The sequence below is a fragment of the Pteropus vampyrus genome, unplaced genomic scaffold, assembly GCF_000151845.1.
Source record: "Pteropus vampyrus isolate Shadow unplaced genomic scaffold, Pvam_2.0 Scaffold739, whole genome shotgun sequence".
Classification (NCBI taxonomy): domain Eukaryota; kingdom Metazoa; phylum Chordata; class Mammalia; order Chiroptera; family Pteropodidae; genus Pteropus; species Pteropus vampyrus.
This window is the reverse complement of record NW_011889520.1, coordinates 150132-159115: the sequence shown is the minus strand read 5'-3', so window position 1 is coordinate 159115 and position 8984 is coordinate 150132. Positions and strand designations below refer to the sequence as shown.

Genomic DNA, 8984 nt, shown 5'->3' with positions numbered 1-8984 from the left:
AAATATAATTTTATTAATATTTAAATACAATATATAAAACAATGCCCCAAATTAAGTACAAAACCAAAATTTCACAAAGATTGTATTTAATGTTATGGGTGTGCCTGCTTGTTCATAAGTTCGTTCCAGTCAGGGACAGATGAAGATAAGGCTACACGCATGTCAGGTGCACTATTCAGCCTATTTCTTTTCGTTGTTTTCAATCATGTCAGGATTGAAAATCCTAATTCACACAAACGGGTAGTTGTGAATAGTAAAAACAGCAATATACACTTTCTACTTAGCAATGGAAATTCATCTTTGATCTTAATCCAAAATGCCGATAAACTTAATGTCTTATAATAATTCCTCAGCGTGAATGATGATGAACTGAGCTGCAACAATTCATTCTCTCCTTCAGGCATCAAGTTCAACTCAATTATTGATTCTGGGGTTTGAAAAGCAAATGGATCTTTCATCCAAATATTTTCCTTTAATGATTTAAATTTCTCTTCTGGAAAGTAATGATTAAAGATTTGAGATAAAGAAGTGAGATGCAACAATATCTCTAATTTTATTTCTTCCATGCAGTCTTCATTAATAATGTTCTCTTCAATGTGTTGTAACAATGTTGGGAAGATATAGTAGCTTGGGCGATTACTTTTAAGTCTTGTTTGCCAAAACAATAATGTCTTTTGGAATCCTAGAATATGTTCCACATATTGAAACATATCATTGTTTTCCCCTGTAGTTTCAAATTTAATTCATTAAGAATGCCAAAAATATCACTTAAGTATGCCAATTTTGTTACCGAAAAGTCATCTTCAAAAATAGTTACCAAATGAGATTGCTTTTCAATGAGAAAAATGTAAATCTCATTCCTGAGTTCACATACTCTGCTCAATAATTTTCCATGAGACAACCAACAAACTTCTGTATGAAACAGTAAATGGGTATGGTTAACTCCAATCTCTGAACAAAATATTTTAAGAAGTCGGCTGTTCAGTGAGCTTCCTTTAATAAAATTAACCATTTTCATCGCATTTTTCAATATATCCATTAGACTTTGTGGAATTTCTTTGGATACCAAAGCTTCTTGATGAATAAAACAGTGATTCCAAAGAGCACTGTTATGGGTTGCTTCTAACAATTTTTTAATAATCTTGCTATGTTTTCCAGTCATATTTGCTGCTCCATCAATGGAAATTACCTTACATTTTTTCCAGTTTAATTTATATTGACCAAGAACACACTTATCTAATTCAGTAAATAAATCTAATCCAGTTATATGTGAATTTAAACAACACAACAGATCCTCTATAAAATCACCTCACCACACATATCTCACATAAACCAAGAGTATTGGACAACTTGCAATATCAGTGCTCTCATCAAGCTGAATAGCAAAATCTATACCAGATTGTAGTCGTGTAATTAGCATTGCTTCTAAATGTTTTGCAATAACAGTACAGATTCGACGAGATATTGTATTATCACTAAGAGGTATAGTTCTTAATTTATATATATATATATCAGCTGATTTATCATCAAAAATTGTACGTACCATATCCATACATGGTAGAAGAATAATTTTTTCAGCAGCCATGTGAGCCATTTTCTCTTTTGCCACTCAATAGGCAATTAAATATGATGATAATAAGGCTCTCTAATTCATAGTTGTGGAACAACTAAAAAACTGTGGTGATAACTCGATCTTATTTCTTTCTCTTTGTAAGTGGTCTTCCTTATGTCCTTCTGCTTCCTCCTCCACTTTCATTGTCATTATACCTTCCGTGTCCTGGGTAGCCTGGGGAGACAGATCTGCAGTATCCCTTCATTCAGCAGTCATTATTCAGGTTCAAGGAATTGACTCACTTGACCCAAATAGGGTCTGTGTGCAGAACTGGACTTTCTGTCCTAGGTGTTTTATGATATTGGTTTTTGCAATCCTGAAATTGGAAAAATTTAATAGTATTAAAAAATAACATTGAATTGCTGTGCTGCTAACACCTTATATAAGCATTCATGAAGACAATTCACAATGGGGTGACATGGTAAATGCTGAACAACTGCCATTTATATTAGCATACAGCTAGTAAATTACATTTAGTAAATTACATACACAACTCATTTAACACCCATAGAAACTTAATAAAGTACATGATTATTACTTCTATTTTACAGATGAAGAAGAGAAGCTGAGAAAGATTAAATAACATATACTTAGTGTAGCAGAGTCATTACTCAAACCATTACTGAAGCCCACTGCTACACTGCTATCAAATCACTCTAAAAAGTGACCTGGTCATTCTTAAAAAGTGATCACCAAAGCAAGGTGTAGAAGGTATGAACTGCAAGAGAGTGCCTTGCCTGTGGAGTACGGTAGACAAGCCAGCCACCTGCTGTCAGAAAATAAAGTTAAACTATAAATATCTACATTTTTATTTCAATCTGCCATCTCACCATTATCTGGTATATATCTGGCCATTAAAAAAAAAAATGGACTTGGATTATTGGGACAAAGGCTTAGATAATCCAGATCATGGACTTTGAGATGGGGTATATTTGAGATTTTATTTCAAAATAATTAGAGCTTGTATTTGTATTTTAAAAATATTGAACCTCATTTAACCTTTCCTGATAGGCCCAAACTTTTTTTGTCCCCCTCTTATAGCATTTACATTTTTTCATTATTTGTTACCCTTCTTATGTTCATCTTCTAACAATTCTATTCTCTTTGTTCATTTCCCTTCATTTTCAATTAAAAATTCATTTTGTCTTGGGTATTTTAAGAAGATCAAGGAAAAGGAATCTTGGTTTTTGATATCTAGGTCAAAGATTTAAAGATGGAGAAGGGGGGAAATAATACATCCCTAGAGGCATTCCCCCACGGTGGCAATATGAATTAAAATGAAGGGATTCCAAGGAGGTGAAACTCAAAGATCAGGGCTGGGGTCAGGAGCATATTCACTTCTCCCTAACCTAGAGAGGCCCTGGATGTTTTCCTGCTCAGATTCTGGACAAACAACAGTAGAAAGACTGGGTTTTATTTTACATTTCTTGAATGATCCCGGCACCCAGTCACCTCCTGACTTTACTCATTAACTGTTTCCATCACTATTTTAGTATGTAATATTTTGATAGCTTTTACCCTGAAATTTAATTTTTCATGCTTTTATGCCTTATCTCAACTAAGTTATTCTTCAAGAATAAAGACTGTTTTTTGCTTTTATTGTTGCCCTGAAGTCACTTATTGCTGTTCCGTGCAACCCACAGACATTTAAAAAATATTTGTTTGAATGAATACAATATCAACATTTTCTGCCCATTTGTAGAAAGTTCAACAAATTCATCATAGGCCTGGTATTTCAATACTTAGAAAGGCATGTCATTTATAAATTAACAGATTTCACTACATTGCAACTATGAGGCTATTTATGAAATATCTGAATAAGAATGGGAGAAATATTAAAGCAGCAGATTTAAAATACAGAAATAAAGTATGTGTCAAAGGGTGTTACTTACACATCTCCTATTACACTGTGTAACCAACCTCTTTCTCCGCAAATAGTAAGGTTTCATTGATCTGCTTTCAGTGTATTCTCCACAATTCATTTATTGATTGCAAATGATCTCTTTAGCACTGGCCTGTATAACTGTTTACTTTGGCCCTCTGCCCCTTAACCTTCTCTCTCAACAATAAAAATATCTTTCTGTGTCCTGGTGGTGCTGCAAGAAATAGAGATGGGGCATTAGGTTTGGCCTACCTGCATTTTTCACAGTTAAATCACTCTAGCAATGAATTTCCATGTTGGAAGGGCCCTTTGAGATCATCTAGTTTATTTTACTTAGGAACAAATTGAGACTTGGTGGTGTTTTTTCCAAGACCATGTTGGTAATCAGTGGCAGGGAGGGAACTGGTAATTAATCTTCTAAAGGTCCAACACACTTTCCACTACACATCACAAACTCCCTTCACTACTCACCGCACCAAGTCAAGTTCAGCTGCCACAACTGAAAAATCTAACCAATGTCTGAAAACATACTTTTAAAAAAACATTCGGAATGTTAGGTAACTGAAAGGAAAATGGTGAAGAGTATATAATCTTCCTACTGCATCCAAATCATGTTATTCACTAGGCTTCACTCTTTAATCACCACCATTAACAGTGGTGGGTTTAAGAGTGAGCAGATAATCTAAAATTACCTATGAGTCTTAAACTTGTCCGCTTTAAAAAAAAAAAAAAAGCCCGCATAACTTCGTAGCCTCATTTTACACCTTGGGGGCCCTAGGAACCTAGAAAAAAAGCTCTCACTAGGAAAGCGAAAGGAATACTTCCGTGGGGAAGCACGGATATTAAACTAGGGTCATGTCTCCGACCCCTTAGGGTGAAAACCTAGGACGAGACTGCCTCTTCATGGTCCCAGAGTCTTCTCATTCCAGTCCGGAAACGAAAGGGTCGTCAACCCCTTCCCGCTTGGATCCAGGGCTGTCTCTGTAGTGGGACGGCGCTTCCTACAGCCTTGGCCGGGAGTGTGGGGGGTGGGGATGGGGGTGGGGGTAGATGTGTGTCTGTCACAGAAGCCGGAAGTATGTCAACCCACGTCTTCCGGGACCTCTCTAGGAACGCGGGAAGACTGAGTTCCTGTTCCCCCGATCGCTGAGTTTCGAGGTTAAGTTTCTCTTGATAACTATCCTGCTCAGTTACTTATACGTTTTTCTTTTTCTTACTGATAGCAGGAATCATAATTCTAGTTATTGTCAAACAATAATAATACTTAGTGGTTGTGTGTCTGTGGCAGAGAAACTGAAACAAAAATGTAGACAGGAAGATCAAAGTGAAGTCAAGAATGGTTTCACAAAACTTGCTTCTCTGGGAGGATCTTGATTATGCATTGCCACTTGAATGAGCAACATTTTCAAATACTTGATCTGGCAGTATTTTCAAACATTTGATTTATGGGCAGCATAAATCCAATACTAGAAATTGTAGGATTCTGAGCTCAGCTAATGTTCCCAGGGAGTTTTCAGAATAACAATAATGGAATTACTATAGTAAGTCAAATTTGAGCCATTTTTGCTGTCAAAATGTTGTCACGATAATTATGGTTTTTACCATCTTTTAGAAAACAGTAACAAATCATAAATGACTGTGACGCGACTCTTAAGTTCTTAGGCAAATTTGAGCGCAACAATGGAAAGCCCACAAAAGGAATAGCCACCTGCTACTGAGGCTACCAATGACTAGGTAAAATTCTGAATAACCTTCCAAGCCCCGAAATATGTTCCATTCCCTATGAGGTTTGGCCTTGCTGTGGCTGCCATTGTTTTCTCTTTCTACTTCTCCATGACTCCTCAATAATCCACTTGAATAGGTTTTTGTTCCTTTATCACTGGCTAGCTCACTAACCTATGGTCCTCCTTAAAGACACCAGAATTTTTTCCTCCAGATACTTCTGCATATTTTTGTCTAGTGTTCCAAGTCATATCTGAGAGCCACTAAATTGTTATGCAGTTTTTCTTCGTCTAAATCTGCCCTCTTCCCTCTACCCTCACCCCTACTTTTACATTAAAGCGATTAAATGGTCCAGGAAGGTAGGTTATTGAATGCAGCTGGCTGGGTATGTTTTGAGGGTGGGGGTGGGGGGCAGAGACTATGGAGGCATTTACAATAATTCCATTCTTTGCTAACTGATTTACTGGTACAAGGAACCCAAAGTGTCCTGGTGGTTTCTCAGTTTCCAGTTCAGTGGAACACTTGTTGTATCTCCTAAAAGAAATGTAATTGCTGAGAATCACGACTATAACTCAGCAGACTCTAGGTATAGAGATAGGAAGCACAAATTCCACAAATGGATTACTGTTACCAGAGAGTAGGGTTCCCCTCTCAGTGCGTTGTCCAGGTTTCGATGTCTCAAACAAGGAATTGAACAAGAAACTAAAATACAGCAAAAAAGAATAGCTTTATTAGAAGTAATAGCACACTTCCAGACGTGGAAGTGGGCCTAAGCAAGAGAAGCGTGGTTGAAAGGCACAGTAACAAAGCCTTTGGAGTTTTTATCCCTATTTGCTGTGGGTGGTTACTTTTCATAGAGGATCGGGCTTCCTTGATTGACAACTAAGATTGACAGGACTCAGTGATTCATCATTTGCTTTCTGCACATGTTTGTTCCCAGAATTTAGCCTGTTATAATGATATTAATGAACTTACAGGCATATGCATCATATTATAACGATGGTATAACGAGGCTCAGGTGAATTGAAGGTCATTGGGTCTTCATTGCTCAGGTGCGAGTGACTGGTTGAAACTAGTACCCATTTTTCTGCTCACTTGTTTCCTTGTATGAGTTACTTATAGCCCCTAAATGCCTTCTGGCTTGCTTAATTGTGGGCAGACTAGGGCGGACCCTTTCTAGAATAGGATGACCTCAGCGTCTTTGCTGGCGGACCGAAATCTCCTATCCAACTTTCCTGCCTAACCCTTTTGTCAGAGAGCTGTAAACTCCCTTATTATTAGTATGGATGTTGAGGGATGGGAAGTCTCTTTTTCTGTATCTGCCTCCTGCTAAGGAAGGTCGTAGTCACTGCCTATTGGGGTTTTTTCATGGAGCTCTTTCCCTCTCTCTTTTAGTCAGGACAGGATCTTGGGTTTCTTGCCCAAGTGCCACCTCAGTCCCTAGAAAAGGAAAAAGACACAAATTTGAATCATATCAAGTTACATTTCTATTATTGATTTACCTACCAAGCAGGTAAAAGAAATCAGGCTTGATTCATGTATTTTGTAAAAGAAAGAAAGAAACTTTGGGTAAAAGGTCTCTTTCTGACTGGGACTCCAAGGGCCCTGTTTTGGCCTAAAGCCATTCCTGCCTTAAAATGGGCCAAAAAGAATGCTGAGTTTCAATGATCCTTATCAGTAGCCAGAGGACCTGAGTTGCCAGTTTCAAGGTAATTATCTAAATTAGAGGGAGAGGGTCTTTCTCCAAAGAAAAGAGGAAAGACTTAACTAGGTTTATTAAAAAAGATTAAGAATTTTGCAAGTGATGGCCTGTATCCTTACTGTCTATGACAGTAATAGGGGCCACTCCTGTGTTTGACCCCTTGGTTCCTGTACCCATGAAGTTTTTCTGTTGGAGACAAAATACCATATATATACATATTATTGGTTCAGTGCATATCAATGCATATACTGTATCCCTAACTTTGCAAGGTGCTGTATCTTGTATCAGCAGTTTAGCTGAGTCTTCAACATGCCATTCCATACTTCTGTCAGGCTAGCTGCTTCTGAGTGATGAGTAAGCACCATGAATTTTGTAGTTACAAGCTGAATGTCACACCTTCTTGACTCCAAAATGGGTTCCTTGCTCTAAGGTATGTCCAATGGATACGACATCTTGTAAGTCTGCAAGTGATGGTGGAGGCAAAGCAGTCAGGAAAGACAAACTTATACTCAGAGCATATATAAATTCTGGCATATTTTACTTCTTTTGTACCCATCTATACCTAGTGAATTGGTAGGCATAAAAGAAAGATTAATGAAGTGCTCAATTCATTGGGAATAGTTGCTATGTAGTTTAAACTAAAAATCACAAATTTTATGAGTTGGCTAATTGTTTCCACCTGTGTCACCTGACAACCCCCTTCCCCCCCCCCCCCCCCCCCCCCCCCCCCCCCCCCGCCGCCCGGAAAGAACATTTTGCTCAGAAACGTAGTAGCTACTGTTTCTTACCACTCTTTGTTAGAGATTGATGCCTATTGGTGGGAAGTAGATTCTCTCTAGTAGGTGCTTCTTGTGGTCCTATCATAGGAGCAAACTAAAGTCAGCTATTAGAAACAAATGCACTATTGCCATAGTTTGCTCACCTCTGCTGTAGAGATGCAGCACTCTGCTAATAGGTACAACTTGTGGGGAAATGGCAACTTAGGAAAGAACCCCAAACTTATAGTTATCCTAGAAGATTAGAAGAGCTGTTAATGAAAAGGAGGGAGTAATGTGTCATTTGTTGTCTCAGAGAACTTAACAGAAAAAATAGGTAGGGGGTATCTTTCTTTTCAACACAGGAAACTTTCTAAATGGAGCTGTCCAGCAAGCAATTGACTAAGCAGTGCAATTTCTATGTTATGCTGATTTCATTGTGACAGGGATACTGTAGACTAGAGAGACTGTCATAGTAGGAAGCTGCATTAGAGCAGTGATACGGAGAAAAGAAAGGAAAGGCATTATCAGAATCTCTGAGGCTGTTGTAGTTTGAAAAAGCATAAGAATGACACGCTTTTGATTTTTCTTATATTTGACATCAAATAGCATTAAAGGATGACATTTAACTTAAACAGAGGAGTATTATCTAAAATCCCTTCCACACCACTTTGATTCTTTAAGAGACTTGCCAGTTCTTAGCAGATCTAGTTCCCCCACAAGACATTATATTCTCTAAAGATCTAGGTCATAATGCCCTAGGGGCTTCTATTCTAGCACTCGGCCTGCCTGTCCTGCCTGTCCACGAGCTCCGTGCGTTACCTGTCCTTGTTTCTGCATAGTCCCATCATCCCCCCAGCAACTGGCTCTCTTCCGTTTCTCTCTTCCACTCCAAATTGCTCAATGCTCCTGCCTTCCCCCAAGAACCTTTGTAGATTCCGATCCCATGGTCCTCATATTACCAAAGCGCCTGCAATCCTCTCTTTAATCAGTATATTCTATACCCTTGTCCTGGAAGTTGGACTATTAGGTCTGCCATTCCTTCTCGCCCGGATACGCACATACGTGGGCTAGCCACCACCCCTCACGGAATCTCGAGGGATGGCTGAAGCAAGGAAGGGCCAGAGGGGGCGCCCTCCCAAGTCCGGGGCTGTCACAGTCATAACTGGTATATTGGCTACAGAGGCGGCTAGCGGGGTTAGCAGGGAATGAGGTGAGGCTGGGAGACTGACGTGGAACAGCCACGCAAGCCGAGCTCTGAGGGTCCAAACCTTCATCCCGAGCCCTCATCCGGGGGCCGGTCTTCTGCAC

General features: G+C 38.9%; 1 long non-coding RNA gene across 1 annotated transcript; it reads right to left on the bottom strand.

Annotated features, from left to right (window-relative positions):
- Positions 1 to 280: 280 nt before the first annotated feature.
- LOC111734041 lies at positions 281 to 8722 on the bottom strand. The gene is made up of 5 exons (XR_002778282.1): positions 8636 to 8722; positions 7707 to 7775; positions 5848 to 7379; positions 3505 to 3708; positions 281 to 1928 (listed from the first exon to the last, which is right to left on the bottom strand). It is a non-coding gene; the product is annotated as an uncharacterized LOC111734041 (long non-coding RNA).
- Between the last annotated feature and the right edge of the window lie 262 nt (positions 8723 to 8984).